Raw genomic sequence first — 20,204 nt, 5'->3', positions numbered from 1 at the left:
ATAATGTGTAGCTAACAAAATGCTCCATTTAATGTTGTTAAGTACTATATTTTTAGGGAATTCTGGTTGGATATATATAAAATTCTAACACTTCATACTTATTAGAAATGAGAAAATAAGTGCGTTTTTTCCCTTTTTGCTTTGTATATTTTGCTGAATTTATATAAAATAAGCATGGATTATTTATGTAAAATTTTAAATAATGAAAATCAGTTGGCACAGAATAAGAAGTAAATATTTCCTTTGATATTTTAAGAGCCTTTGAATCTTTGTAAACTATCCTAAAACAATCCAAACTTGATTTAAATAAAACGCTTCAAACTCAGCTTACCTGTGAAAATTGCATATTTTTCTATAGTATCCCTGAACCTGTGTCTATCCTCACTGAGTACAAATGACAAGATGAAGAAAGGATAAATACGGGGAAATGCCCCAGAGTATTGCTGATAACAGTTATAACATTTGTGATATCAATATTTTGTAAATCAACTGAATATTTCATACTGATAGTGTTAGAGCACAATTCTGTTTCATAAAATTAGGTCACTGAAATTTCAAGCAGGACTTGATTATTGGAACCAGTCTAGCACTTTTCAGAGTTCAAGTAGACTGTAAATGTGCAGACAGAACTAGGCTTTGGCACTAATTATGTTCTGCTTTGTGTAGCATGGACTTAATTTAATATTCTTGGGGCCACAGTAAATCTTACCAGTTTAGGCTTCCTGTTGAGATTTAGTCAAGAAGAACCTTAAGTGGGAAAAGCTACTAATAACTCAACCTTAATTTGAATGTTATGGGATGTTATGGGTCAAACTACAGAATCAGAAAATAGATACCAAAAACATCAAAGGGCATGAAACCACTGCCTATTAACTCTTGTGAATTGTGATACAGCAGGGAGCTTACGTATTGTGTTCCTGCCTCACACTGCTTGGCCCAAGACTTATTACTATTTTGGACAATGGAAATGAAGATTGAAAAACAAAATCAGGTAGTTATATAACCTACAAAAGCTCTACTTAATTAACATAGAAATTCATCAATTGATGATATCAGTGAATAGTGAGAGTCTTAATTGGAATTATGACACCACCCTTATCGCAGAAAGTGAAGAAGAACTAAAGAGCCTCTGGTAAAAGTGAAAGAGGAGAGTGAAAAAGTTGGCTTAAAGATCAACATTCAGAAAATTAAGATCATGGCATCCAGTCCCATCACTTCACGGCAAATAGATGGGGAAACAGTGGAAACAGTGGCTGACTTTATTTTTCTGGGCTCCAAAATCACTGCAGATGGTGACTGCAGCCATGAAATTAAAAGATGCTTACTTCTTGGAAGGAAAGTTAAGAACAACCTAGATAGCATATTAAAAAGCAGAGACATTACTTTGCCAACAAAGGTCCATCTAAACCAGGCTGTGGTTTTTCCAGTAGTTGTGTATGGATATGAGAGTTGGACTATAAAGAAAGCTGAGCACCAAAGAATCGATACTTTTGAACTATCGTGTTGGAGAAGACTCTTGAGAGTCCCTTAGACCACAAGGAGATCCAACCAGTTCATCCTAAGGAAATCATTCCTGAATATTCATTGGAAGGACTGATGTTGAAGCTGAAACTCCAATACTTTGGCCACCTGATGTGAAGAGCTGACTCATTTGAAAAGACCCTGATACTGGGAAAGATTGAAGGCAGGAGGAGAATGGGATGACAGAGGATGAGATGGTTGGATGGCATCACTGACTCAATGGACATGCGTTTGAATAAACTCTGGGAGTTGGTGATGGACAGGAAGGCCTGGCATGGTGCAGTCCATGGGGTCACAAAGAGTCGGACACAATTAGCAACAGAACTGAACTATTAGTGTTACGGACTTTAAGACTACATCAATACTTCCTTAGAGTATTATTGCATAGACTAGTTAAAAATGATTATCACCAGTCAGAACTTCAAATATTTAAAGATAATTATAATACACCTTTTGACATATGATTATGTGGAGAGATCTACATAATCTATCTCTCTCTCTCTCTCTCTCTATATATATATATATATATAAATATATATATATCTCCATATCTGTATACCTATAGATATCTATCTCCACATCAAATATTTAAAGATAATTATAATACACCTTTTGACATATGATTATGTGGAGAGATCTACATAATCTCTCTCTCCCTCTCTCTCTCTCTCTATATATATATGTATATATATATATATATATCTCCACATCTATATACCTATAGATATCTATCTCCACATCTATCTATCTATATCCTAAATGGTATATAACATGATTTCTTTACTCTCCTTATTTCTAGTGGAGGCTTTCAATGATTTTACAAGTTTATGTGAAAGATGAGTTACTACCTTAAATTTTCTGTCTCAGAGACTAATTTAGTATTCATCTTACATATTTTAAACTTCTACTGTTTTGAAATAATTTTGACTTATAGAAATGCTTGCAGTAATTGTACACAGAATTTATTTTATTTTTCAGAAGCTTCTCCTAATATTAACCTCTCAGGTAAGCACACTAAAATAATCAAAACCAAAAAAAGTAATATTAGCATGTTATTAAGTTATAGACCTTATTCATATTTCACCAGTTTTTCCATTGTATACAAATTGATAAACAGAAACCTCAATTAAATAGAGTTAGGAGGCCAGAAAAAGGAGCTTTCATGTGGCTATAGCAGAGCTAAGTGGGAAGAAAAAAGATTCCCAAGGTCTCAGTCAATGAAAAGCCATGAATTCTAGGACATTAACATAACACTATATAGCAACTATACTTCAATTAAAAAAAAAATCCATGGACTCTTTATTTATTACAGTCTTCCTAACTTCCTTTTCCTTTCTTCCATGCCTTGCGTGGACTTTCATGTGGCTCACCATGGTTGAGACCCCTAAATGCTGATCCCTAATAAGCCTATTTTTGATGGAGAAATATCTGGCTGTCTATTTTCTTTTTCCAGGTCAACATACTAAATGTGTTTCAGGTCAAAATATATAATTTTTATGTTCTTGTGTCCAATCCAGGATCATATTGTATTTAGTTGTTATGTCTCTTCAGTCGCCTCCAACCTGTGACAGTATCTCAGTCTTTCCTTATCTTTCGCGATTTGGCACTTTTGAAGATTACTAGTTAGTTACTTAGTGGTTTCTTGGTAAAATGCCCCTCATGTTGGATTTGTCTGTATTTTCTCATGATTGGGATGAAAATATGTATACTTATAGAAATTTTCCAATTAGTAAATGCAGAAAGAAAGAAAGAACTAGAAAATAATCTTTAGAAAAATGCCATAGTAATAATTGCAGAAGATAACATCTACTGATAGACGGGGCTTCCCTCATAGCTCAGTTGGTTACGAATTTGCCTGCAGAGCAGGAGACCCAAGTTCAATCCCCAGGTCAGGAAGAGCCCCTGGAGAAGGAAATGGCAACCACTCCAGTATTCTTGCCTGGAGAATTCCATAGAGAGAGAGGAGCCTGACAGGCTACAGTGCGTGGGGTCACAAGAGACGGCCACGACTTAGAGACTCCACCACCACCACCACTGATGGATGCTACAATTAAGAGCCCTGGTTCCTTTTACTGCAGAACAGAGCTTAGAAATCAAGATCTGGTTGCTATGGGTGCTCATTGCTGCTGGAGCAGCATTACATCTAGGCTCTCTCGGTGGGAAAAACTAAGCATTATAAGTATCTATATTAACCCATCCATGCAAACACATCTGTATTTACTTCTGTATCAGTTTGTCTATATAATTAAAAACATATTTCTCTTTCTTTGTAATTCAATAACACAAAGTTTATCCTAGCCTTCTCCCTTTATTAGAAAATTTTCTCCAAACAAACAAAAAAAACCTTAGTTCATAACACATACAAACTTACATCATCAATTCTAATATATGCATAAAGGCATTTCAGAATCGCTAGAACATACCTGTGTGAGAAGACAATTTATTAACTGGACTAATGTGTTTCTGTAGTTTCTTTTTTTCTTTAACCTTATGATAGGTAGTCAAGACACTATTTTCCAAAGTGAAATATTAGCTCCTTTTCCTGCATGATACAGTTATGTTCATACAGTTTAGTTTATTTGTCATTGTTTTTAATTCCACTTTGTCTCCTTCATTCTTATATGTTTTATTTATCTTTCCCAGGATTTGTGAAACAGCACTATAATGTTATATAAAAATGTAAACTAAAAGAAGTGTCATTTGTTCTGTCTCTAGTACCCAAGTCAAATTTCACTCTTCTTTTCAGTCTTCTTCCTTCAGCACCTCTAAGCAACCAATTTCTAATTTTCTGCTTTGTTTTTCCTGCGCTTCTTTAGCAAAGATGGAAAGATAACTCTCCTTTTCTTGCTTACGTTAAGGATGGCGTGTTCCTTTTTATTTAGCCGCTGCATTAATTTGCAGGGCTGCTGTAACAAACTATTGCAGAGTAGGTGGCTTAAATAACCCTCAAGCTCTTTACATGTTACTGCTAAAGCAAGAAGCCTTGTAAATTGATTTGAAAAGCCTAAAGTCAACCTAACTCTTTTGCCTTTGTTAATTATTTAAACTTTTGTCTGCAGGTTTAGAAGATTTATTCTTTATCTTTGAAATCTGAAAGATTTACTCAGAGCTGATCATTTTGGGTTAATTTTACAGGTACCTGGTGAACATTTATGCTGTTAGTTTCAGCTCTTTTCTGTTACTAGAAAGTTTTCTTAGATTACTGTTTTAAGTAATAGCTATATTTCATTGTTTTATTTTATTTCCTTAAGGATTTTGATATTTTAAATGTTTTACTTCCTTGTATTTTTATTATTTTCAATATTATTCTCACTTCCATTTTCTGTTTATTTCTCTCCGATTATTTTTACTTCTTTCTTTATGTTTCTTTCTCTGCTTGGTTATTTTTCTGCTTCCCTTTAATGCCCTTTATTAATTTATTATTTGAACCTTTTCTACTTTGGGCATCTCCTAATTTATTATCTATTTCTGAGCTAATTTTGTCTTTTAAAAAATATTTTTTTGCTGAGTGCATTCAAATATTTTTCTTCCTGATTTTTATCCATTTCAGTCTATAATCTGTAAGTTTCTGATTGAAGATTATTTATATCATTAAATACTTATTCAATTACATTAATTCTTTCTGGACTATTGACACAATTTCTTGTTTCATGGAGTTTTTTGTAAGGGGTAATTTCCCTCAGTTTATATTGTCAAATAACTTACTTGTATGAAATGCTGTTGCTGAATTTCTGTAATTATGGTGAACTTGCCTTTCCTTCTTTTCGTATTTAAAATTTTCAGGCATTTTATAAGATTTCTACTTTTACAGTCAGAAGAGCAGGTCTAAGTACTTCGGTGGTTTTCCTTGTTCATTTTGGTGGTGGGAAATCTTATTTTATGAATTTATTTTGTCTTATAAGATCTCACATCTTTTTTTTCTTATTTCTTCTTGTTCCTTTCTTACCTGACTCTAAAAAGGTGCTTCTTCCTTTATTTTCATTTTTCTTTCATCCCTGGAATCTACCTGTCTCAGTCTAAATTTTAAATTGCATCTGGCTCTTTAAATTTTGCTCTTCCCTTTAAAGCATAACTACCGCTTTGAGTCAACTATACTGTGAGTATAGTCGAGTATATTTGAGTCAACTATACTTTGAAGTTTATTCCCTGTGGCCTGTATTCCAGGTAGAATTACTTTTTTCTTCTGCTGTTTTGTATTGTCCAGAAAAGAATGATTAGGAGGTAAGTAGCAAGGCTAGCCATAATTGTCTATTTCCACTCACCTGTATGTAGGTCAAGAAGCAACAGTTAGAACCAAACAAGGAACAATGGACTGGTTTCTAATTGGGAAAAAGTACATTTAGGCTGTATATTGTCACCCTGCTTATTTAGTTTATCTGCAGAGTACATCATGTGAAATGCTGGGCTGGATGAAGCACAAGCTGGAATCAAGATTTCTGGGAGAAATATCAATAATCTCAGATATGCAGATGATACTATCCTTATGGCAGAAAGTGAAGAGGTGCTAAAGAGCCTCTTGATGAAGGTGAAAGAGGAGAGTGAAAAAGCTGGCTTAAAACTCAACATTCAAAAAACTAAGATTATGGCACCACTTTATGGCAAATAGATGGGAAACAATAGAAACAATAACAGACTTTATATCTTGAGCTCCAAAATCACTGGGAATGGTGACTGTAGTCATGAAATTAAAAGGTGCTTACTCCTTGGAAGAAAACTTTGACAAACTTAGACAGCATATTAAAAACAGAGATATCACTTTGTTGACAAAAGCCTATATAAGTCAAATCTATGGTTTTTCCAGTAGTCATGTATGGATGTGAGAGCTGGACAATAAAAAAGGCTGAGACCTGAAGAATTGATGCTTTCAAACTGTGGTGTTGGAGAAGACTCTCGAGAGTCCTTGGACAGCAAGGAGATCAAACCAGTCAATCCTAAAAGAAATCAACCTTGAATATACATTGGAAGGACTGATGCTGAAGCTTCAATACTTTGCCACCTGGTGTGAAGGGCTGACTCATTGGAAAAGACTCTAATGCTAGGAAAAAGGCAGGAGGAGAAGGCGGCAACAGAGGACGAGACGGTTGGATGGCATTATTGACTCAATGGACATGAGTTTGAGCAAACTCTAGGAGACAGTGAAGGACAGGGAAGCCTGGTGTGCTGCATGGGGTCAAAAAGAGCTGACACTACTGAGCGACTGAACAAGAAGACTCAGTATTTTGAGAAAATAAACTTTTCTATAATATGTATTAAAAATTAGTTCTATTCTCTCCAATGAAAAATAAAAAAAAAATTATTCTAAATGTACATGCTTCTATGAGAACCTAATACAAGTGTTTCTCACTTTTAAAAATTCAGTTCTAAAACATTGATATCCCTATAAGTGATATCCACTAAGGGAGGAATTTAGAAAGCAATTTCATATGCCTGTAGTGCCTCCTGTGATCAAAGTTTCCTGACACTCTTTAGAAGTGCTTTTTGAACTAGTTCCTACTCCACATTTAAAAATTCCCTCAATCTTTTCAGCCATACCTTTTTTTGGGTTCTCAGTGACGTTTCTCTGCCTGAGCATTAGCTTCATTATGTTCAACTACTGTCATAAAATTGAGTTCAGTCTCAAAGGATAAAAGTTTTGTCTTTCAGTCTAGTTGTAGAATTGCTTTTGTGGAACATAAAACAATTTTAATAGAGGAACTAAACATATTTTGGACAATCAAGATGACTACCATGAAGGAGGAAGCTAATTTAGATACATAATACTAGTGTTTCAGCTTAAAATTTTTTTCATCACTATATAGTTTCAATTTTCCTATCACTGGTAAATGTGTTGAATATCCATGAACATAATGACACATCCAGTTCACCCTTTCTATTTCATTTTTTTACTTATCAATTAATAAGTGACGATCAGCTGGCTATTTCAATTTTAGTTAAATTTCACAGTAGTTTTACAAGTGCTTTATAATTATAATTGGAACATATTTTAAGTATAAAATTGTATTAGTTCAAAAATATATTCCATACAAATCTTAAATTAGCATCATGTATAACTATGCTCGTTTTTTTTAATAAGACATTTCTCAATTTTTGTTTATGGTTTTATAATTCTTAGTATTGTCTTCCTATATAAAGCTTTGCCAAGTTAAATAAATATCTCCTCTCGTTACTAGTTGTCTATTTGGAAACATATAGCACTATTTTCTATGTAGGCATTCATGCTACTAGTATATATGAAAGTTCCCTTCGACATAAAAAAGATGAAAAATAATGAAAAGCAAAAAAGCAATGGTAATCAGAATATAGGACTCTTATGCTTATAGTTTTCTTCCATATCTTATCATTTGCTGTTCAATTTTTTTGTGACAAATGCTTATAGTTTTCTTCCATATCTTATCATTTGCTATTCATTTTTTTTGTGACAAAATATATTAATTTTGTATTTCCCTAAGATGTGAAATGTTTTAAAGGAAGTGATCTCATTCCTTACATTAATTTTGTTGTTGTTGTTTAGGATACAATGATATACTCTTTTAAAAAGTGAACCCCATGCTATGCATTCAAAATGAAGACTTGCTCTAAAGTAAGTAATTTATGTCTCTGATCTTTTACCTCCTGTTTAGTCTTTCACATTCCCACGTACTGCACAGTGAGGACTCATCTCACATCAGGAGAGTGGGGAACGGAACTCGTGTTCTGTCCCTAAGAAAAAGCAAAGAGAAAGATTGACTCATTTTAGGATACTTAGATAAGAAAACTGCATGGGTCTAAGAAATTTATTTGTTAAGATAAAGATTATACCTCACATATTAAGATAGACTAAAGTAATGATTATCAAAACATATTAATTACTTTTAAATTGATGTTTATAATTATCAGGTTATAAATTCCAACTCTCCGCACTATAGAGGATTCTAATGTCTGAAGTCTGTAAGTTTGATCATTTAGTAAGGAGTCTGTATTTCAGTCAAGCAGGATATATACCATATGATAATCACTTGGCGGGCATTTTTCAGGGATTAAAAATACAAATACAAACTTTCCTCGTTCTTTGTCTTTCTTTTAATTTGCTCACTATAGCAAACACATTCAGAATTTATTTTTAAAGTAAGTCGGAAGACACTTAACATTATTTTTATGAATAAATTTCTTTAAACTTTATTGGTACAGATGATATGGGTTTGAATCAAGTATCATAGTACTTCTGCTTGGAAAATAAAGCTGTTTTTTAAGCTGTTAGTCTAATAGAATTTCCTAGTTTCACACTGATAGATGATTATCACTCTAATTTGATCCAACTAAATGTACTTGGAGCATAATCTCAAGTGTAGTTTTCCTTATATTTATTAAAAAAAAATACAAAATCTAATTATTTCTTATGAAGAATTTCTCTCTTTATATAAAGGCTTTGACACATCAGCTGAGCCCCTCTTTTGGACTTTAATTCAACAATCACAAGTTTCACAAGACCATTGGAACACGTTTACTGTTACTAGTTTCCTCAATGGGAATACTTTCAAATTAGATAGAGCATCATTCATGGTAGACTTAGTATAGTTGTTTTTTTTTCTCTATAGGGAATTTCAGGGACTTCCAAATATCCATCTCTTGAAATACTGATTATTTAGGAAATTATATAATAAAAAACAGAAATTTTGACTGGGCAATAAGTGATGCATGTATAAACTATCTGTATATATATGTGTATGTGTGTGCGGGGGAGAGAGAGAGACATATGGACACAGAGACAGGCAGTATGGGGTGGGTGGAGGGAAGAAGTCTAGATCAGCTGGATCTCTTACTTCCCCGCTCCCCAATAGGATTTGTCTCAAGAAACATCTTTAGAGGTTAAATGCACTAAAATAGTACTGTGTTTGGGAAAATCAATATGGTTTTATAGAGCAACTAGTGTATAGTCTTGAAAAAAAGAAAATTATTTTCATTTTCTTATTAGGAGCAGTAGTGTATACACAGTGTACCTGAATCATGTGTATAGATATGGCCTGAGCTTATATGCACCATGAAGTAAATACATGCAAAATATTGACATAAACCCTTTGTTCTTAATTAGAAAATTGATATAATTATAACACAGAGAAGATTCCAATCACAAAGGTGAAGTAGAGGGGGTAATAGTAGGTTGTTTCTTGACTTTTGAAAACTTGTAGCAGATTTTTAATAGAAATCTGAAATGGAAAGACCCATTTCAGACCAAGAAAGAAAAATACTATATGATCTCACTTGTGCATAAAATCAAAAAACAAAATGAAAGGAAACAAAACTGGACTCCAGCTAGAGAAAACAGATTGTTGTGTGAATAGGGTTAAAAAGTACCATCTTCCAGTTATACAATAAATAAGTTCTGGGGATATAATATACAGCATAGCAACTAGAGTTAATGACACAGTATTTTATATTTGAAAGTTAGTAAGACAGTAGGTCTTAAAATCTGTCATCATGATAAAAATAATAGTAACTATGTGGTGATTGATGTTAACTAGACATTGTTATAATCATTTCACTATATATATATGTATATATATATATATGTAATCATTATGTTGTATACTTGAAACAATAGAATGCTATATATCGATTACATCTGAACAAAAAAATTAAAAGAAAAAATCCATAGCTATTAAACTGTCATTCCAATTTTGTCACTTCCTTCCAGTATCATTCTAATATTTGTAGCACATATAGTTCACTTTAGCAAGATGACAAATTCATGCCCTATGCTTTAGAATATTAAGTATGCAAATATTTAAGTAGAGCAAGAAAGAATAGAAAAAGAGGAAAAGAGCCCACAAGAAATGAGCAGACTTAGGCTATATTTTCCTTTTGTAAGCTGTGAAAATCCTCCTGAGAATACCATAATTTCTTACATATTGTCATTTCCTTTTGTTATTATTACACACTATAAGTTAACAGGAGCTGGTATATTTCCAGAAGATGCAGGGAAGGCGGGGAAGTACAAAGCCTTTTATCAGTATGATGCACCTAAGGTATAAAGGGGAGGAAGCAGCCTGATTAGTAGAAGCTGGCTATCTCTGAAACTGCTTCCACGCACAACTCTGCCAACCCAGGGCCTGATGGGAGGGGCTGCCAGGGGAAATCAGCCAGAGAACTGTCACCAAGGTCAGCCCAGTGTTTCCTGCTGGAGACGTTTCCTTACTTGTTGCATGAGTATCTAGTACATGTGATGACCATACATGAAGAGTGAAACAGAAGGGAAAAAGACATAGTTTACCCAGCCGAGAAATTAAAAAGGCATCAAAAAGTGACATGTCATATGAGGCTTATGAGATACACAGGCATAAGACTGGCTCTTTATATATGTGTGTGTGTATATATATATATGTATGTATACACACACTTTTTTAGGCTTCAGTTACCTTATGAAGACCTTGGAGTATTTTATTGGTTCTCAACTCTGGTGGCACATTAGATTTATCTGAAGAGCTTTAAAAGTACTCATATCTGTCAGAGGCCCTAAAAGTACAGCCTAGGTGTACATTTTTATTTATTAACTTCCCTTATGTGATCCCGTGTATAACTGGACATTAGAAACACTGAACAGTGTTTTAAGTGATTTAAGTCTCTTCCACATTTAATTTTCCATATTTTCTAGGAAAGCTCCATCTTTCCTAGCTTTCTCCATTCTCCTTGCTTCTTTGTGTAAATACCCTCTTTACATACTGAAGACTAAAAAATATAAAACAGATATTATTTTATCTACAAGTATTTAACTAAATATTTGATTGTTTCATATGCATTTTACTCTGCCACTACAAACCTACAAATGGTAAACCACATCAGGAAAAGCTGCTTCATGTGGATGGTGGAAGAACTAGGAAACAGGGTACACCTAAGATATTCTAATATTCCATTCTATCCTAGAATCATGACCTTCTTAGTCCAGGATGTTCCAGGAAGATTTTTAGTAAAATCCTCAGTGAAAGCATTCTACTTGACAAGGTCCAGACTCTGAGTCAACTATTAAGATTTGCTAGAATTTATTATAAGCACTCTTGGGCATGTCATGGAGGAATTCCTCAGCTATTCCAGGATAAGAAATGAGCACATGGGAGTTTGTGCCATTTCTTATAGTACTTGCTGTGGTAGGAACTATTTAACTACATGGATCCCAGTTCTGAGTTCTATTATATAACTAAAGCAGAGTCAACAAACACTGAGCAATTTCTAGAAAATAAAGAGAGGTTTAAATGGTTAAAAACTATCATAACAAACATAACCAAAAACATATGCCCATTACATAAAAATCCCAAAGTGCTGATTTGAAATCAGGACTGTGAACTCAAACTATATTTTAAACAAAGCACATATTTACAAGCTTTTATTACCAAAAAAAAAGCCCAGAAAGTGACCAACTCAGTAACAGTGAGCACACTTTGGAAAATAAATTGCATTCTTTAAATATTATTTTTCACCAAAGAAACCAGACTTCTTGAATAAATAGCTAACCAAACATCTGGTGCCAGAAGTATTCAGGAAGGGCTTAGAATATGCAGTCCTACTGAAAGAAGCAGGACCCTGTGGTCCTTGCTCCCCACGTCCTCAGCCTACCCTCTGCCTGTGAAAAAACTTTAGCCAAAGGATAAGCTTAGTCAGAGAAGTGAGAACATGTAGAAACAGAGGAAAATTGTCAAAGGAGACCAAGTAATAATCACGTACTCATTCAGCATAATCAAGGACCTTTAGGTCCTCTTTCAGGCTATACCTAACATTCTGAGCTATATCCCGTGAGCTGTCTTATAGATAGTGAAACCCCCTCCAGGGGGCAGAAGTTAAGTGCATGATGACCAGACTGTAGCCATGATATAAGCTACCACAATGTTGAGAATTGGCTTCAAAGAAATGGGAACAAGCCAACCCTGGAACTGAAGACTAACTGTACTTAAAACAATCAAAATGAGGCTGATCGGACCACCAGTGACCAACTTCAAGAGGACTGTCAGACCTGACTGTGCTGGTTATGCACATACTACCCTCCCTTCACCCATAAAAACCCTTGCTCACTGATTATCAGTGGGAGGAGGGTTGGCCTTTGGACTGGAGTCCATTATCGTTTCCCCAGTTGTCTGCGTCTGAAGTAAAGCAAGCTTTCCTTTCCACCAACCAGGCCTCTTTATTGGCTTTTGAGCTGCAAGAACAGAGACTACAACTTTTGGTGATAATACTAGAAAACTCTTAAAGACCACTAAATTATGGCAGAGGAACTCAGGTGCCCCTGAGAACAAACTATGATAGCAAAATTTGTGAATTGATAATAATAACTACAAGAAGTTAAAATGGGTAAAATATATTAAAACCATAGATTAATCACATTAACACAGAAGAGAAAAAGTGAACTCAATTTCACTTTCAGAGGATTCTAGGGAGCAACTCATTATCTCAAAACTGGTGAATTAACAGGAGAAGTCAGATTTTAATCTTCCTTTTTTACATAATATTTACATTGGCTTAATTCAATAGTTGATAAAATGTTTAAAGTATTTCCTAGTGAATAAGTGAAGAAATAACCATAGATTTAAAGTATAACATTTTTCAGCTTCTAAAAATTCATGGATTTCAGCATTGATAACTACGTGTGCTAACACTGCAAAAAGAAAGGCAGATAGATAGTAGAAATAGTCTCACTATAATGGTTAAATCTGAATGTTATCAAGTCTCTGGTTTAACAAGAAGGAAATACAGAGGAGAAGTGCTAAAGGATATCACAAGCCTGGAATGAGTAAAATTCAGATAGTTATATTAACAACCTGATTTCTTCAACAAAATCTTTCAAGAAATTTAGGAAAATAATAAATGAGACAAAGAATTAATAGTCCATGGCAGAGGAGGCGATGGCACCCCACTCCAGTGCTCTTGCCTGGAGAATCCCGTGGATGGAGGAGCCTGGCGGGCTGCAGTCCATGGGGTCGCTAAGAGTCGGACATGACTGAGCGACTGAGCGACTTCACTTTTCACTTTCATGCATTGGAAAACGAAATGGCACCCCACTCCAGTGTTCTTGCCTAGAGAATCCCGGGGACGGGGGAGCCTGGTGGGCTGCCGTCTATGGGGTCGCACAGAGTCGGACACGACTGAAGCGACTTGGCAGCAGCAGCAGCAGACCTATAGATTGGGCTTCCCCAGCAGCTCAGTGGTAAAGACAGTCATCAGATTAGCTTGATACATTTGTGAAGGGCTAAGAGGGCTATGGATTATCACCAAAGAGCTAGGCCTATGAATTTGGCCATGTCCTTGAATTCTTCTCATTTGTGAAATAAAGAGATATAACTGGATATTTTTTTCATGTGATTGTCATGATCAGTATTGAATATTTACAGTAAGTTGAAAAGTAGATGAATAGATTATAATCGGTAGAATGATAGGTAGGTATTAATAAGTAGAGGCATAGAAGGGGCAAATGCTAGAATTGAACTCATATTTGTCTAGCATCATGATTAAACTAGTATAACATCTCTTAATGCTACTTATAAACTTGTTAGCTGTGATCAAAGACAGAAAGGGCAATTTATTGCTTGCCATTTACATTTTTTTTCCATCTATTTTTATTAGTTGGAGGCTAATTACTTTACAATATTGTAGTGGGTTTTGTCATACATTGGCATGAATCAGCCATGGATTTACATGTATTCCCCATCCCGATCCCCCCTCCCACCTCCCTCTCTACCCAATTGCTCTGGGTCTTCCCAGTGCACCAGCCCCAAGCACTTGTCTCATGCATCCAACCTGGGTTGGTGATCTGTTTCACCCTAGATAATATACATGTTTCGATGCTGTTTTCTCGAAACATCCCACCCTTGCCTTCTCCCACAGAGTCCAAAAGTCTGTTCTGTACATCTGTGTCTCTTTTTCTGTTTTGCATATAGGGTTATTGTTACCATCTTTCTAAATTCCATATATATGTGTTAGTATACTGTATTGGTCTTTATCTTTCTGGCTTACTTCACTTTGTATAATGGGCTCCAGTTTCATCCATCTCATTAGAACTGATTCAAATGAATTCTTTTTAATGGCTGAGTAATACTTCATGGTGTATATGTACCACAGCTTCCTTATCCATTCATCTGCTGATGGGCATCTAGGTTGCTTCCATGTCCTGGCTATTATAAACAGTGCAAGGTGAAAAGACAGCCCTCAGATTGGGAGAAAATAATAGCAAATGAAGAAACAGACAAAGGATTAATCTCAAAAATATACAAGCAACTCCTGCAGCTCAATTCCAGAAAAATAAATGACCCAATCAAAAAATGGGCCAAAGAATTAAACAGACATTTCTCCAAAGAAGACATATAGATGGCTAACAAACACATGAAAAGATGCTCAACATCACTCATTATCAGAGAAATGTAAATCAAAATCACAATGAGGTACCATTACACGCCAGTCAGGATGGCTGCTATCCAAAAGTCTACAAGCAATAAATGCTGGAGAGGGTATGGAGAAAAGGGAACCCTCTTACACTGCTGGAGGGAATGCAAACTAGTACAGCCGCTATGGAGAACAGTGTGGAGATTTCTTAAAAAAACTGGAAATAGAACTGCCATATGACCCAGCAATCCCACTTCTGGGCATACACACCGAGGAAACCAGATCTGAAAGAGACACGTGCACCCCAATGTTCATCGCAGCACTGTTTATAATAGCCAGGACATGGAAGCAACCTAGATGCCATTTACATTTTAAAGATATTCCAGCTGCCACCGCTATTCACCAACACATTCAGTTTAGATTTAAACATTTCTCAGGGAACTGTCAAAGAAGATAATATTGAAGTATCTAGTCCATTTAGTATAAATGTATAATAGCTTCAAGATGGTAGCTCAGAAATGAAAGATGATGATCAATGTTTAATCACTACAAACTTAAGTCACTGCTGTTTAAACTTCCATGGTCACGCAGGCCAAGTAAAGCAGAGGGCTCCTACAGTTTATATCAGGTGCTTCCTCTTTATTCATGCTTATCTTCAGCTGTATAACTTATAATGTGGAATCACTGAAATGGAAGCCTATTGTGACATTTCAGAGTAGTCGTCCACATTCTCCTGGAGAGAAAATTAATTATAGAACAAAGTGAAGATGAAAAAACACAAATGAAAGGTGATAAAAATAGCAACGATAAACTGTCTTTTTAGGGACTTTTTGAAGTCTGAATATCATCTGAGAACCATAATTATTCTGAGTGTCTTCAAACTTCCAAATTTCTTTGCTCTTCTTAAAGAAATTTGTTATTTAATATTATTAATGAGATTTAATATTAATGAATCTTATGATCTTTTCTAGAATTATTTTGTGTCAATCTGAATGTCAGCTTCCTCATTTCGAGCTATAACTTTTTAATGACACATATGATCTAACCTTTATTAATGCTTCCTTGTGAAATGTTGCATTTGCTATTCTCTCCCTTAGAACAATCTTTCTGGATTGCCCTAAAGCTAATGTCTCATAATTATTTGAGCCTTTGTTGACTGCTAATACTTAGTTGTTGCTCTCATCTTTTCCTGGTTTGCTATTTCACATTATTAAAAACCATCAATAGTTAAAATCATCATGATAATTTATTTTGCTATCATATTGTCTGTATCATTGTACAAAGCTTCTTAAAAGCAGGACTATTTTCTTATCTTTTGTGTAACTCCAGCTAGTGCACATTATGGATGAAACTGATCTTTTAATACACACCCTAGAGCTTGTTCATAACATCCACGTTGTCACCAATGGACATGTATTAAAAATTGAAAATTTAGTCAATTGTCTACACAATTCAAATAGAAACACTTGATTAAATGGTTTTGGGAAATGTGCTTTAAAGTTCTGTCAGTGAATGATGGGTCAGAACAGACCAGAGGAGTCAGATATTAAGAAAATAGTGATGCTTACTAGGGTCAGTCAGGTATGAAGTTCAACTTAGCTGCTGATAACCAGAAAGATTAGGAGCTTTCCTGGTTGCTCAGATGGTAAAGAATCTGCCTGCAATTCAAGAGACCCAGGTTTGATCCCTGGGCCGGAAAGATCCCGTTGAAGAAGGGAATGGCAACCCACTCCAGTATTCTTGCCTGGAGAACTCGGTGGACAGAGGAACCTAGCAGGCTATAGTTGTGGAGTTGCAAATAGTCAGACATGACTGAGAAACTAACTCTTTCTTTTCATCCAGAAGATACGACAGATGACTTGGTGATTCATACCAGCAGTGAACGTGTTAGCGTTTAATAAGAAGGAGCAGGTAGTTGCCAACAGGCAAAACTACACAAGGACAGAGCAGTCTGTGTGAGCAGAGATGCATAGAGAGTATCAGGAGAATGGAATTCTAAGAAGGAAAGGAGCAGGAGCGAGTGCCCAGGATCTAGATAGGGTTTTACAGCTAGACTTTCTTGAGAAGAACTGGTAAGACAGGGACCCTGTTTCGCAAGCTTTAATGTACAGTGTAGGAGGAAGGTAGGAAGAATCCTGCTTTCTGGTATTAAGACATAATGTGCTGATTTTGCTTTATTTTTTAAGCCTGCTCGATATTGGAAAGATCTCCTTACCTCTACAGTAAGTCCCCTACATTTGAACCTTTGAGTTGAGAACTTTCAAGGATGCGAAAATGTCTTCACATGTCCAATCACATAAGTTAGGTTAGTTCACGTATCTGTTGCACATTGTCAGGTGCGTGAATCCTCGATAAATAGCAATGCTTTTGTGTACTTTCTGGACAGTACTGTATAGACAACAGTAGTACGCATCTTTATTTCAAGCCCAGGATGTCCAAAAGTAACCATAACAACAATAATGATTGTAGCTAGGGCTGCTAAGGCGTGCCAGGCACCAAGAAGGATGAAGAGAGGCAAGAGAAAGAGGAAGTAATTGACAAGCTGAAGACATTCATGATGCAGAAAGAGCAAGGGGATCTTCTTTATCTGAGGAGGCACTGTTAGGTTTTGAGGAACAGGACCAGAATGTAGAAAGGCACACGGAGGTTGCAGCAGTTATTCAGAATGCAAGCCCGTGCTACTGTGTCATCTGTGATGAGAAAAACAGAGCTACCACCCAGACATCACTGGATCATTTTTTTCAAGGGGGTAGATAGGATTGAATCCAGCAAGGAACCAGAACCTGTGCCACCAATGCCAGGTGTGAGTGAGATTGCAACTTGCCCTCCATCTCCTTTTGTTGCGGATCTTTCAGTTCTGCCATCTTCCTCTTCCTACTTGTTGATAACTCTTCCTGCCTGTTCACTCAATGCCCGCCCCTGTATGCAAGCTGTGGTACTGTACTACTGTACTTTTCAAGGCACTGAATTGTATGATTAAACATGTTTTTATTTTCTGCTTGTTTTTTGTGCAGTATTTGTGAGAAAAGTATTATAAACCTTTTATAGTACAGTATATATAGCTGATTGTGTTAGTTGGGTACCCAGGCTAACTTTGATGGACTTACAAACATTTTGGACTTACGAACACACTCAGAACAGAACTCATTCATACTTAGGAGACTTACTTTATTTGTATAGCCACTCCTGTTTTCTTTTGATTACTAATTAATTGGAATATATTTTGCCATTCTTTCCCTTCCAATTCTTTCATTTCTTTGAATCATAAAGAGTCTCTTGCATGCAGCATATAGTTGGATCTTGTTTTTGTTCCTGGACCTGTGACTGTGCCCTCAGAATAGAATTCATTTGTATATAGGGTACTTACTGCCCTGACTAAAAACACAGCTGATCCAAGACCATGATCAAACTCAACTTGACGGCAAAGGGAAAAGAAATGACTGGATGATTAGTTTATGAAAAGTAGTAAATGATTCTGTTTGGCAGTTATTTGTAGAATCTGTGTTTGGGTTATTCTTCTTCATAAGCATACCTTAAGGACCATTATCATGTTCAAAGTCAACCGGTTCAAAGAAGAGACAATAATCTAGTTTAGGAAAAGTCCATCCTTTTTTTTTTTTTTTTTTAGCTATATATTAATAAGAACAGAAAGGTGGAATTGTGTGTGTGAGGTATGTGTGTGGTAGCAAGACAAGAAAGTAAAAGCTTGGAAAATAGGCCTTTCCCAAGTGGATTAAAAAGGGAGAATTATCTCACTCTTTGCTGAGCACATGACTTGGAATATTAGTGCTAAATGTATCTGGTAGGCGTTCCTACATGTTCACAATTCTATTTTGACCACAATTTGAGCTTCCAAATAATCACTGGCATACTTTCAAATCAAACTCTGATTCTGGAGGGAAAGAAGATAGAATAACTCCATGAATAGAATCTTTTATTGGTAATAAAATCAGCAAACCTCACATGGTAGAAATATCTCAGAGTAGTTCTACACCAGAGGAAGTCTCAGCAAAGGCAACCCATTTATTTGGCAACACATTTCCTTTTGGAAGTCACATCCAACCCCACAGATTTCATTTCACTGACAAACCAGCAATCTTTTAAAAAGGAAAGAGGAACTAAAGCCACATTCTTCAGAGTTGAGTCATTCTGATTTAATTACATCACTGAAAAAGGCAGAGAATTACAGTTCAATTAAGGATGTATAACAAGAATCAGATTATAGTACAGAGGAGACTTCAAACAATTTGTGGATTTCAGGATGAAACTTTTAAGGATTAACAAATGAACTTCAGTGGTTTCCATAACAATTCTGAGTGAATTTCAACTAGAGTATTTAATCAGAAAGATCTGGAGAGCAGATTTTATTGCTGCCATTTCAGCTAGGTTACCTTCACCATCGAACTGAAATCTGCCCAGATGGTGTCCTCTCTTGAGTGTTGAGGTGCTACATAAAAGATGATCCTGACAATAGTAATTAGATCATTTTTATTGATAAGAAGCTTTTAATCTGTTTCTTTAGAGTCAGGTTTTTTTTTTTTTTTTTCCTCTTTACTGTAAAGAGCATTTTCTTTCTAGGTTTCTCACTGCAATAAATAGCTCTAAACTTAATTTTTAAAATGCTCTGTGGTTGTTTCAAAGTCAGTTGAAGGATGCAGGTCAATTTTCTTTAGGTTCATTTTTCTTTTCCTACTTTCAAGTGTATGCTGAGTTCACTCACAAGGATTTACTGTGGGGTGAATCCAATAAAATTTACCAGGAGTGAATGAGACTGTAGGATCCATTCCAAAAGAGGAAATTAGAATCAAGAAAAGTATTGATAATTTAATGAAATGTATTATTTGAGAATATTAAATGAATGGAACCAACATTCCTTTAAGAATACTTGACTTTATTTAATTTTCTACTGCTATTATATTAGTCTTATTCTCATTATATTTAAATAAATAATAGTCTAATTTATACATTAGGAAGGTAATAGAATGATTATTTTTACTTAATAAGTGGACATTTCTGTTCTACCAGATTATTTTATAATTACTCATTCTAATCATAGTATTTTGAATTTGTTTTAAAAATTGCTAATTAAAAATATTTTATTCCGTAACATGCGGTGAACACTGAAGGATAGATGGGTAGTGATAGCCTATTTATAACTTTGGAATTGTCATAATAAAGCTATAAATTCATCCAATGTGGATTTACCCATTTACTTGAGAATTAGAATATTTTGGTAACTGTGCCTAATATGCTTCTCTAAGAATCTCTCTCCCATGCAACTCCAGCAAAAACCATGATTCTAAGTTCCGTGTTTATACTTCTTCGATTTGCTGCATAGTTTTGCT

The sequence above is a fragment of the Dama dama genome, chromosome 3, assembly GCF_033118175.1.
Source record: "Dama dama isolate Ldn47 chromosome 3, ASM3311817v1, whole genome shotgun sequence".
Lineage (NCBI taxonomy): Eukaryota > Metazoa > Chordata > Mammalia > Artiodactyla > Cervidae > Dama > Dama dama.
The sequence above is the reverse complement of the archived record's forward strand: the minus strand, read 5'-3'. Positions refer to the sequence as shown.